This window comes from Notamacropus eugenii, chromosome 4, assembly GCF_028372415.1.
Source record: "Notamacropus eugenii isolate mMacEug1 chromosome 4, mMacEug1.pri_v2, whole genome shotgun sequence".
Classification (NCBI taxonomy): Eukaryota; Metazoa; Chordata; class Mammalia; order Diprotodontia; family Macropodidae; genus Notamacropus; species Notamacropus eugenii.
Window position 1 is genome coordinate 148546689 of NC_092875.1, and position 13146 is coordinate 148559834.

Consider the following 13146-nt stretch of genomic DNA (forward strand, 5'->3'; position numbering starts at 1 on the left):
ATCTGAGGTACATAGGTGTTGAAGTGGATAAAGTACTGGACCTGGAATCAGGAAAACAAGAATCCAAATCTACCAACAGATTAGCTGTGTGACTTTGGTCAAGTCATTTAACCTTTGCTTGCCTCAGTTTCCTCATCTATGAAATGGGGATGATAATTGTACTTACCTCCCAGATCTGTTGTGAGGATGAAATAAAATATTTGTAAAGTGCTTTGCAAAGCCTTTAAGTATTACACAAAGTTAGCTATTATTATTATTATCACTCCAATCTGTACTGGAAGCAAAGCAGGAAATTGGGAGAGGCAGCAAAATTGTTTGCAGATGAAAGAGAGGGAAAGAATGGGAAGTAGTGAATAAACAAAAAATGTAGAAGGAAACAAAAGAGGAAGAAAGAATATGATGAGAATTGGAAAAGATGACAAAGTGAGGTTCTTTAAACCTCCAACCATTAACTCAAAAAATATTATTTCTAGCCCTAAGTGGAAGAGGAACAGCTTTTTCAAGAGTGGATTTAAGTATTATATGATAGAAAAAGATATTTTCATGATCTAGCATTAGAAAAGGTTCCCAGATGATTTCATAGAAACCCGAGAAGACTCATATGAACTAACGAAGAGTGAAGTGAACAGAACCAGGAGACCAATTTATGTGATGACAGCTATATGGTAAAGACAAACAACTTTGAAAGACATAGGAATCCTAATCAGCATGATGATCAGGATTTCTGTGTACTAAAGATGAAACATGCTACTAATCTCCTGAGAGAGGTGAAGGACTCAGCATGCAGAAAGAGACATGTTTTTTTTCTTTGGTATGGCTAATGTGGAAGTTTGTTTTGCTTGACTATGTATCTTTGTAAGGGGGTTTTGGTTTTGTTTTTTCTTTTTGGTCCTCAGTCAGTGGATGGGTAGGGGAAGGTACAGTGAGAAAGAGAAGGCAGATTCTTGATGATCTGAATATTTTTAATTTTTTAAAAATGATCAGACTATTTCGAGGAAATAGCTGAATTCTAATTTCTAATGTCTAAATTGATCTGATTTCTTTGCTGAATATTGTAAATTATAAACCTAAACTAAATTATAAACCTCTTAGAGAAAAGAAATTCTGTTTTCAATCAATTCTTAAGACTTTGTTGAGTCGATAAAATGATACATCTTAACAATACCATAGCATTGTTTTAGGCTTCCAAATTCTGCCAAACTATCAATAAAATAAAACTTTCTGGAGGAAAAGCAGAAGTCAACAGTGAAATTAGATCGTGGTTGTCTATCTTCTCTCAGGAAAAACACTGCAAAGAGATAACTGTGTAAGGAAATACTGTGTTGAAATTGTGGTGAAAAACATAACTAAACCTCTAAACAGATTAAAGGGAGCTCTATCCTTGGGTAAGAATAATAGCTCACATTTATATAGTCCTTTACAAAGCACTTTTCCTCACAACCCTGTCAAGCAGGTTGTGCAAGTATTATTTTCCCCATTTTACATAAGAGGAAACTGAGACACAACAAGATTATATGAGTTACCCATGATCCCTCAGTTAAGAAGTGTCAGCGATAGGAATCAAACCCCAGACTCCTGATTCGAAGGTAGGCACTTGTCTCACAATGCCATACTATTTCTTCTTTAATAATGTAATAATAATATTATCATCTAATTATATTATGATTAAAAAGGGACATCTTCAATTGATTAAGCATTTTATTTACTATGTGGTTTACAATTGTAGAGGAGTCTCATTAGTTAAGTTGCCTGACATTTATATGAGCTTTGTTGTTTAGTCGTTTTTCACGCTGTCTGACTCTTCATGACCCCATGTGCGGTTTTCTTGGCAAAGATACTGAAGTAGTTCGCCATTTCCTTCTCCAGCTCACTTTACAGATGAGAAAACTGAGGCAAACAGGGTTAAGTGACTTGTCCAGGGTCACACAACTAGTAAATGTCTGAGGCTATATTCAAACTCAGGAAGAGGAATCTTCCTGACTTCTGACCTGGCACTCTATCCACTGTGCCACCTAGCTGTCCCTGTATATCAGTTTTAAGATTTCCAAATGACATGTATTCTCTAAATTAAGCCTTATATAAATCTTATGAGGTAAGTGCTACAGGTCTTATTTCTTCCATTTTAGAGATGAGAAAACTGAAGGTAAAAAGAGGTTAATTTACGTGGGTAGGGGCTGAGGTGAGTTTCAAACCAAGGTCATCCTGGTTCCCAATCTAGAACTCTGTCACATTGATTTTCTGCTTTAGCTATATTTTGTAACTTCTACAACCCAGAATTTCTTGCATTTAATAATTTACATAGTTATAATGGGCTTGCATCTCTTTTTTATATATATTTCTATTCCAAATTCCAAAATGCCAGTGTTACTTCCTAGGAACAAAAGTTTCTCACATTTTGCTTTAAATTATTATCCAAGAATGAGACCCTTAAAATCAACTCCTCAAGTGCAAACTAGTTCAAGAAACCATGAAGTCAAAAATTTTTACTGGTGGTAAAAACTTTAGAGCTCATTTAGTTCTCATTTTACAGATGAGGACATTGAGCTCAGGAACATTAAGTAACTAGCCTGAAATGGCACACTCAGTAGCAGAATTAGGACTCTATTCTAGGTTTTCTGACTTCTGGTCTACTATTCATTTATAACCCCTAGTTATAAGTGATCCCTTTGTCCTTTGAATTTTCCAGCACCTAATATCTATAAAGTTCCTTCACCATTGTGCGCTGCCTGACTTATGTTGTGGTCATTTGTGTTCATTCTGCTGGAATTCAAGATACTAAAGGAACATAAACTATTCATATTTCACAATAGGAGATAATCGATAAATCTCTGTTATGCATTTGTAATCTTTTAATTACAGACCTTTCATTCAGATGGAGGAGACGGATGATGTTTCTGATGGTGATCATTAAAATGGAATGGAGATATGATATAGTTATATTAAGGAACTTTACAAGTCTCTTCCCACTTCTTGGCCATAATTTTCTCATCCATAAAATGAGGGGATTAGACTGTATTATATGTATTGCATATAATGTGTTCCAGCAATGCGTTGATTTCTATCTTAGACTTCCTAAGCTCTTTTCAGCACAGCATGCTATGAGCAAAGTAGCGTAGCTTAGTTCCTTGTAGTTGCTTTTTTGTTTCTGTTTTTTTGTATCCCCACTATCTGGGCACAATGTCTGGCACATAGTATGTTCCTAATAAATGCTAGTTGATTTGAATTATATTGATGATAACATTAATGATGTTCTCATAAACTTGCCAAAAGAGATCAGTGAAAGCTACAAATTTGAGTCTGACACTTTTAACTTAAAAGTGTAACACCCCCCACCCCCCACCATGGCAACATCTCATGCTTTTTGTGACTCTGTTCTGTGGTTTGCTCAGTGTCCTTGTTCAAAGGGAACTACCCCAATCTGTTTTCCATAGACCTGTTTATAATCCCCCCCATTCATCTTGAGTTGAGATACTGAGAAAAGTCATTGTGGTTACCCCATACAGAAATATTAGATCTTGTTGACAATGCCATTTGCAGGCACTCAAAGTATATATATGAATGAGTTGCCTCCAGACATTGCAAGCCTTAGGAGGTGGTAGGCTACCTCTCAATGGAGAACTTCAAGTAAAGGCTTGGGTGACCAATTTTGGGGTTATTGTAGAAGGGACTATTGTTCAGGTGTAGATTGGATCAAATGGCCTCTAAGGGACCCTGAAACAGTAAGATATTGTACTTCTGTGAGTTTTTTCTGAGAAAATAGAGTACAATGGTAACATAGCTAGATTGGTCATAATGATAATGTGTTGTCTTTCTGAGATTAAAATACAGTGGACCTGCCACCAATAGAGCACACATTTTGAACTGTTGTTATAGGGATGACAATAGATTGTTACCTGATCCCTATTGTGACCAAAGACATATATTTCCCCCATAGCTAGCTGCAAGTAACTGAGCAGTCTGTAGTTAGGTGGCACAGTTGGATAAAGTATTATTCTTGGAATCAAGAAGACCTGAGTTCAAATTCTACCACAAATGCTCATTAGCTGTGTAACCCTGTCAAAATAACTCAAACTCTCTTAGCTTGTGTCCTCATCTGTAAAATAGGGATTTTGACAGCACCTATTTCACAGTGCTGTGGTGAAGATCAAATGAGATAATAAATGTAAAGCACTTTGGGGCTCTTAAAGTAGTATAGAAAGGTTAGTTATGAATTATCAGCTGTAGCCAGGGATGATTAACTGAAGAACAAAAAGAATGGAAGTCACCACCTTTGCACTAATTCTTTAATGTTCCATTCAGGTCAATTCAGCAAACAGTTAGTAGGTTCCTACAACTATATCAACTTATATACATTTGATATTTCCCCATTGTAGCACGGATGTGATATTCATAGCGCCCACAGTGGCCATGAATATCCTGGCACAATTCTGAATTTCACAATACCACAGACTCTCCACATGGAAGACAGAACCAAAACATTTATTCAGACACCAGAAAGCCAAATCCATCATAGTAACAAAAATCTATACACAATAACAATGCAGAGGACAACACCTGTCTCAAGCCTTCCCTCTGCTAGGCTTCCCACAAACCTGGTCCTTTAAACAAAATCACAAACAAGTTCTTTCACTTACGATAGCCAGTCGCCTGCATCCTTCCTAGCTCTGACTGCAGTCCCCAAATTTTCTCTCAGCTTTGCTCTAGCTCTGCCTCTTCCTGTTCTACCCATTCCGCAAACTCCAATCACCGCAGACCCCCTTCCATGTGACCCACACTTTACTAGGGCATATTAATGAATGGGAAAGATCTCCCCATTTAAATTACCATTATACCCACAAATTCATCTTGCATAACATCTGATGCAGCCTAGATAACACTGTTCAGCACATTTCATCAGGTGATAGAAACTTACTGATGTTTTGTGGGTATTTTTTTAATACTGAATTTTAAAATAAATGGTTTGCCTCTACCACCCATCATCATTAAGTGATGAGAATTTTGATGTCTATTATAAAATGTGAGGCAATAATAAAGTGTGATTTGGTTGAAGGCTGTGTTTGTCCTTTGTTTTGAAAGAGGACCATGATATCAGAGAAAGGATGACATGACTTGCAGTTGACTTTGAGTGAGGAAGGGCTGTGCAAGGTCACTAGACTCACTTTCTCCTCCTGAGCCCTCTGGGTCTAGTGACCAGATATTCATCAGGATTACTAGAGATGGCCCAGGATACAATGTAATACTTATTAAGCATCAGGGCTAAGATTCAAATTTAGGTCTTTTGAAGACAAGAGGAGCTGATTTCTAAAAATCTATACTATGAGAGTCCAAAGTACAGGCCACTTCTGCCAGAGGGAATCAGGGAAGATGCAATATTTGAACTAGACCACTAAAACAGAGTCAAATTATAGGCTGCCCCATAATTTTAAAATTTACTTTAAAAAAAAAATCTTTAGTAGAGAAGCCATGAAGTGGGGCTATGAAGAGCAAGGCCATTTGCTTCAGCCCCAGAGGTGGGGCCAGAAAGGGATGGGCAGCTCCTAGAGACTATGAAAGAGACCCTGCAGTGGGGGTGGGGCAGGGGAAGAGAAAACCAAGGTGCTGCTACCCTCTGAGCATATGCATGCATTCCTCAGAAGGCCTATGGCCTGCTTATAGGACCTGAGAAGGCTCAGACACTGCAGCCAAGGCCCAAGGTGTTCCTGCAGCCCAGCAGGAGGGTCTGGGATGAGAAGATGCTGTGGTGGAGACAGCGTAGGCTGAGGAGCCTGCTGAGGCAAGCACATGTTCCCCAAAATGGCCATGTAGCTGAGGGGTGAGCTGACAGCCACCAGAGAAGACTATAAACTTCTGGAAAATAGGAAGAAACTGACCAGCCTGAAGTATCTAGAAATGAAAGATACTGCAGTAAACATAAGTAAAAACCCAAAGGGTTTAAACCAGAAATAGGCAGCCCTTCAGCCTTATCTGCAGCAGGTCTGGAGCAGGCAGCTGACAAATTGGATGCATATTCAAAGAAACTAGAGGCAAAGTACAAGAAGGCAGAGAGGCTATGAAAGACTTCTTTAGTATGAAGACTTTACAGGAATGTTTTATAAGAGCTGAAATAATTGGAATGAAACTTGTCACTATGCTTCAGTTCTTAAAAGGAAGTGGTGCTGCTGATCCAAGGAGAACCCCAGGCCCCACCTCTGGTTGGATGTGTAACTCTGGCCACCCCCATTGTTTTCCTAAACCTGTATCCCCTAGAACTCCATCTTACTGTGTGCTTTGTTGTGTGCCCTGGACCAAGGCTCAGAAATCAGGGTCAACGCCGTCTAGAACAGACACAGATGAGAGTCTCCCTGTCTCCTCCCTTCTTCCCTCCCTCCCACCCCCAACTCCTTCATAACCTGTTCTTGATCTTAAATAATAAATGCCAACCCATGAAAAAAATCTTTAGATTTCCAATGTGCATTGAGATTTTTTATTTGAAATCAACTTCATTTCTAAATATATCCTTCTTTCCTCCATTACCTCAGTAAGCCAGTTTTTATAATAAAGAATTTTTTTAAAGAGAGAAAAGAAAAGCAATTCAGCAAAACTATGGTATCATGAGAAAAAAACATTGGCTCAGACTGTCCTCAGATGGCTGAATGAGAAGCAGACTAGCCCAATTCTCTCACAATTATTCCAAGGAAGGATGAGAAAATAACATCAAATTGAGTAATAATGAAGAAAACCAAGGAGAAACTACAGTGAGGGCATTTTCCCAGTCCAGTTTGGCACAAACACAAATAGAAGCCTGCTGACACAAGGAAAATGATCCAGACGCCCCAAAAAAGTCCTTTCTGGGAGCATGGTTCATAGAAGCCTTGAAACTAGGGACCAGGAACAAGCCAGGAAAACCTAGAACCTAAAGCTATATAAAGGGGCAAGGATGCAGCAGCCCAGAACTCCAATCAAGGACCCCCTGGAGTCTGCAGCCAGCTGTGTCAATCTGACATCAAACATAGGAGTTTGTGGGGCTAGGGTCAGGAGGGCATCAATCAGGGAATACCTTGAATCAGACCACTCTGTGCCAGCTCACTGACCAGAGCCACTCTTGAGGCTCTTGAAGAACACAGCATTCATTACTCAAACTCCAAACAATTCATACTTTTAAAAGCCTCAGCCTTCCTTCAAGATGTGCACAAAACCTGGATCTAACACAAAGGAAATAAGGCTGGAAAAATGAGTAAACAGAAGAAAATATCAATGATAATGAAATATGGAGGCAAAAATTCCAAGGTACAAATGCAGAATGACTTTGTGACATCTATAAGCAAAGCTTCATAGGAAATCATAGATTTGATAAATGTCTTACTAGAATTCTTATAATAAATGAAGCAAAAGCTAAAGAATAATAATACAAATGAAACAAGAGCTCTAGATGAAAGAATGAAACAAGAAACAAGAGACTGAGAAGAAAGAATTAGAAGGAAAATAATCACCTTGGTACTAGAAGTACAAACCTTACTAAACAGTAACAGATTGTCTGTAAATTAGAGTGGACCAGACAGAAATATTACTCTAGGAGACAATAAGAAATACTAGAATAAAATTAAAAGCTGAGAAAATATCGGAAATTGAAAGAGGTTTGGTTCTAGAGTCTAAGGATCAAATTTCAAACCCTACTTCTCATGCATACTATATGTATGTGGGGGGATTGGACTGGTATGTAAAACCATGGTTATTTAAATTTTTTGAACTTTGATCTTCTGAAGGGAGAAGTTTGGCCTAAATGGCTCCCAGATCCTTTTGATTGAGTCTAACACTATGTGCAATGTTCTACATACATAATTCCCAGCCCCTATAAAGAATGAAAGAAGCTACATTTTCTCATCTTGGCTTCAGGGACAAGATTACAAAATATCAAATTTATTTTCATCTCCTCTTCCCAACAAGTTCTTCCCAGAACTACTAAATACAAGGACTGCAGATAGGAGTTTTCCATTTATTTTCCATCCATAGAAGGAAATGCCAATGAATAACTATACTCTTAAAACACAGATAGTAGAAGAGAATTTAAAATGATAATTGCTCACCTTTATATAATGCTTTTACAAAGTGTTCAACAAACATCTGATCACCAGAAAAAGCCTGGGATATAGGTAAGGCTAGGATTACCATTACTATTTTTGTTAATCCTGTCCAACTCTTGATGAACCTATTTTAGGGTCTTAGAAAAATACTGGAGTAGTTTGCCATTTCCTTTTCCAGCTTATATTTTTCCTTTTTTTGGGGTGGTGGTGGTGGTGGTGGATGGAATAAGAAGGGTAGAAGAAAAATAACAAATATTTATTAAGTGCCAGCATGTGCCAATAGGTGCTTTACAAATTTTATCTCATTTGCTCCTCATAGCAAACCTGGGAAGTAGGTGCTATTATCCCCTTATAGATTAAGTGCCTTGTCCAGGACTGCATAGCTAATATCTTAATCTAGATTTGAACTCAGGTCTTCCTGACTTCAGGCCAAGTATTTTATTCACTTTAACCAAGCTGTTGCAGGGGAAGATGGAAGGAAAAAAATGCTTGAAAACTAGAAAAAAAATCTAATTTAACAAAATTTAAAAAATAAAAGTAGTTGTTGGAAAGGAAGCACATATGTATGAGTGTTCAGCAGTGAAAATCAGGGTGCCTGGCACTTTCCTAGATTAGTTGCTGGTTTCATTACATAGACTAATTAAAATAAGCAGTATTAAGAAAGCAACATACACGATAACCACAATAATGTAAATGAAAAGGATAATAATAACAACAACAAAATTGAATTGTATAATTGGAATGATCAAGCTTCGCCTGAAGAGCAAAGAAGAAAATTAATCACTCTCCTTTCATTAGAGAGGCTGGGAACTATGGTGGAAGCACACTGAATATACATATCATCTGACTCGGTTGATGGGTGTGTTAGTTTGGTTGAACTGTTTTTCTCTTTTATTCTTTGTTACAGGGTTTGGCTCTTTGGGAGGGGAGAAAGGAGAGATATAGTTGGAAATAAAGATGATTTTAAAAAGAGAAATAAAATAAAAACAATTTTAAAATAGGTTTAAAAATTTAACTATCCAAAATAACATATATTTCATTTATGTATTAATTTTTTTATTCAGCATTTATCAAAGGCTTTATGTCCTCTGTGGCTCAGTGCTATGGGAGATGTGAAACAGGTAAACAAATAACTTTGACTCAAGGAAGAATATAATGTGAGGCAAGAGATATGAATAAATTGGTAGAGATGACTTCTATTAGTAGGAAACAAGAAACATTTCTATAGCAATCCAGGGCTTGTTGTGTTACCCAGTATCCCACCTGCAAGTGCCATTCCTATGGTGCCCAATTCAGGTAGTTGTTGAAAACCTCCAAAATCTTCAGCTGACAGGGATGGGGGAGTGGGTACCATGGGAGGCTTGAAGGAACAATTGGTGATGTAGGAATGGATCTGAGTCTCATCTGCATAGGTATGTTAATTGAACCTTTGGCAGCTGTAGAGGTAGCTAGCACACACTAAGTGAGAGAGAATTAAGAAAAAATATAAGAAGGCCCATGGCATATAGCTTTATGGTTTACACTCAGTATGCATTATTATATAGATGAAAAATTAGCCAAAGAGACTGAGAAGGAGTGGTCATACAGAGGATTTTTAAAGACAAGAGAAACCTGGGAAATGCTTGGAGGCAGCACAGATGAAACCAGTAGTTAAGGAAAGATTGAAAATCAAGCAATGTTTGCAATCTGCTGTAGAAGATGGAAAGATATGGGATCGAGGGTATTTGTGGAAGGATTGCTCTTATTGAGGAAAGAGGTCATCCCTTTATCTGAGTCTAGATTAGAGGAAAAGGTGTTGTGAAATATCTTAAATTTGCAGGTCACTAAACACAAACTCAGATCTTTTTTATATGAATTGTTCTCTGCCTAAAATTCCTCTTTCCTGTGCTTGGGTGGTATAGTAGATATCGTATAGGACTTGGACTCAGAAACACTTAAGTTTGAATCCCTCACTTACTGTGTGACCCTGGGAAAGTCACTTAACCTCTCCTTGCCCCAGTTTCTTCATCTGTAAAATAGAATAATAATAGCACCTACCTCAGAGGGTTGTTGTGAGGATCAAATGAGTTAACATATGAAAAGCACTTTGTAAAACTTTAAACACTATGTAAATGCTAACTTCTTATTGTTCAGTGATGTCCACCTCTTCTCAATCCATTTTTGAGGGTTTTCTTGGCAAAGATACTGGAATGGTTTGCCATTTCCTTCTCCAGCTCATTTTCACAGATGATAAGACTGAGGCAAACAGGGTTAAGCAACTTGCCTAGGGTCACACGGCTAATAAATGTCTAGGGCCAGATTTGAACTCATAATGATGAGTCTTCCTGATTCCAGACCTAGCCACTCTGTCCTCAGCTCCACTGAGCTGCTCAAATGCGCGCTTAAAATTATGCAATTGCTTATTTTGAATTCTAGCGTAGGCCTTTACTTTTATCACCATTGAATTTAATCATCTCAGATTCAGCCTATCAAATCCATCTAGCATACGATTATGTAGTTCACCTTTTTTCCATCTTTTCACAAGGAAATCATGACGGGCTTTGTCAAATGCATCTCAAAAGTTGAAGTATATTATTTCTATTATCTTCTATTCATCTGCCAACTACCATTCATCTAATAAACTCTGTCAAAAAGGGAAATGAGAATAGTTGAGCATGACCTATATTTTGATAAACTCATGCCAGCTCTTAGTGATCACTACTTCTCTTTCTAAATGCTTATGATCCATCCCTTTAATAATACATTCTAGAATTCTTAATGAATTGGAGCGAAACATCATTATTCAAAAAATTCATTTTCCTATTTTTTTGGTTGAAAATCAGGACAGATACTTGCCTCTACTTCCACAGTACCAATCTCAATCACTATGATTTGGGAGGAACATACCAACAGCAATCACGTTCGCCTTTTCTTTCAGTAACCAAAAATGCTATTCATTCAGGTCCGGTGATTTGATCGCCCTAAAGGCAGCAGCTAGGCATTCTCATGTCATCTTTCTCACTTAGCTCATATTTCAGCTCCTTCTTAACAATTTTTATTTTGTCTTTCCCAACCTCAAAATTGCTTTCCTTGTTAAAGGAAACAAAAGTGTTATAGTAGTTTAGTAATTCTGCCTTCTCTCCTTTGTTTTTCCTTCCTTTGATCTTTTGTTCTCACCATAGCTAACAAAGCCTTTATGGGCATCCTTAGCACAAATGGACTCTGGTCATTGTGAACTTTACCCTGACACTGTTCTCTTAGCACCACACTACACTTCTCTGCTTATTCTCAGTTACTTACCTTTGTCTCCTTGGTTCACACTCTTCCCCTTCCTGTCTTTTGGGTATTCTGGAAAAACTGTTGTCTCTTTTCTGTTCCACAAATCTATCATTTCTTTAGACTATACGGCCTAAATGTCCCTGCTAAATCCTGGGGTCCTATGTGCCTTGCTAAATGGACCTTGAGATGATTATTTAAGCCTTCTTCAGAAAACATCCATCAGCACTGCTTCCTCCCAGGTCCAAACTGCTCACTGCAGCCAAATTTATTAATATGTTCAGTTATCAACTTACTTTTGTTGCTGTTAAGTCATTTACTCATGTCCAACTCTTTGTAACTTCTTTTATGGGATTTTTTTGGCAAATATACTGGTGTGGTTTGCCATTTCCTTCTCCAGGGTCTCCATTTACAATTGAGGAAACTGAGACAAAGAGATTTTTTTTTTTAAGTGACTTGCTCAGTTTTACATAGCTTGGATTTGAACTCAGGTCCTTCTAATTCCAGGCCCAGCATTCGATCCATTGCACCACCTAGCTGCCTTATCAATTTACTGCTTCGCCTTAATCTGAACAGTAACAAAACAGCATCCCCTTTTCTCTATAGGCAGATGAAAAATCACAAAGACAACACCTGGAAATATAATTTGAAAGGGCTTTATCATTCCAACAGCTATATCGCCCTATAAACACATTCCATCCTACCTCGAGGACTATCTTTGGAGTTAGAAAAGACTGGTAGTGATCACCCAGTCCAACCATCCTCATTGTACATTCCTCTTCTAAACTCTTTCAATCTGCCAAGCTATCCTATGTGTTCCTCACGTACAACACTTGATTTCCTGTCTCCCCTCCTTTGCACTGGCTATTGCCCATTCCTGAAATGGATTCTTTCCTCACCTCCACTGGTGAATTCAACATTCTACACGAAACTTTTCCAATAGGTGGTGTGTAGAAGAGCGTTCTCCAACTGCTTATGTGCCCCCTCCAAAACTACCTTCTATATACTACTTTTTGACAACCTACTTACATTTACTCTTTGTACTCATTCTATATGTGTTTATATATGTAATTTGTCCTCTCTCCCCTTGACCCACTTAGAATGTCAGATCCTTGACAGTAAGAATTGTGTCACTCTTTGTATCCGTAGCCAGCACATAACAGGCACTTAATAAATACCTTTTGACTTGTCTTTTTGATTAATTTTATAGTTGAAAAAACTAAGATCCAGAAAGGAAAAATTACTTGTCCAAGGTCCCTCAAGTGGTTAATGGCAGAGCCACAAATTAAACTATATTTCCTGATACCAGTTTCAGTGCTTTTTCTACTCTGACTTTCAGGTTACTTGGTCTGATTAGTTGAAAAGGTTTAGGTTTAGGTCTCCAGGATCAACTCCTTCTTTCCCTGCCCCCTCCAAATGGGTTGTGAAATCACTGAGGAGGTAAATCCTTGCTGCTGAAAAGGAGGGGGGAGCTATTATGGCTATCTATATGCCAGGCAATTCCCTGTAACTTCTGTATTTGCTTCTCCCCTTTCCTAGGCTCACCTTCCTTTTCTTCTATTTCCTCTGCACCCCCCCCCCCCAAATCCTGAAATATCCCTCCCACCCTTCCCCAAGAGGGAGAGACATGGCTCCATTATGTTTTGTATATTTGTTACATCCTGAGGCCTACAACTAAGTATAAAGGATTGAGTCAAGTTCCAGAAAGTCAGTTCTGCAGCTCTGTCCTTTAGATCTCCTCTTTGAGGTACTGTGTGGCCTGGTACAAGATGTAACTGCAAACCCAAATATAGACAGATCCCTGAAGGAACACCCAATGTGCTCCACCAGC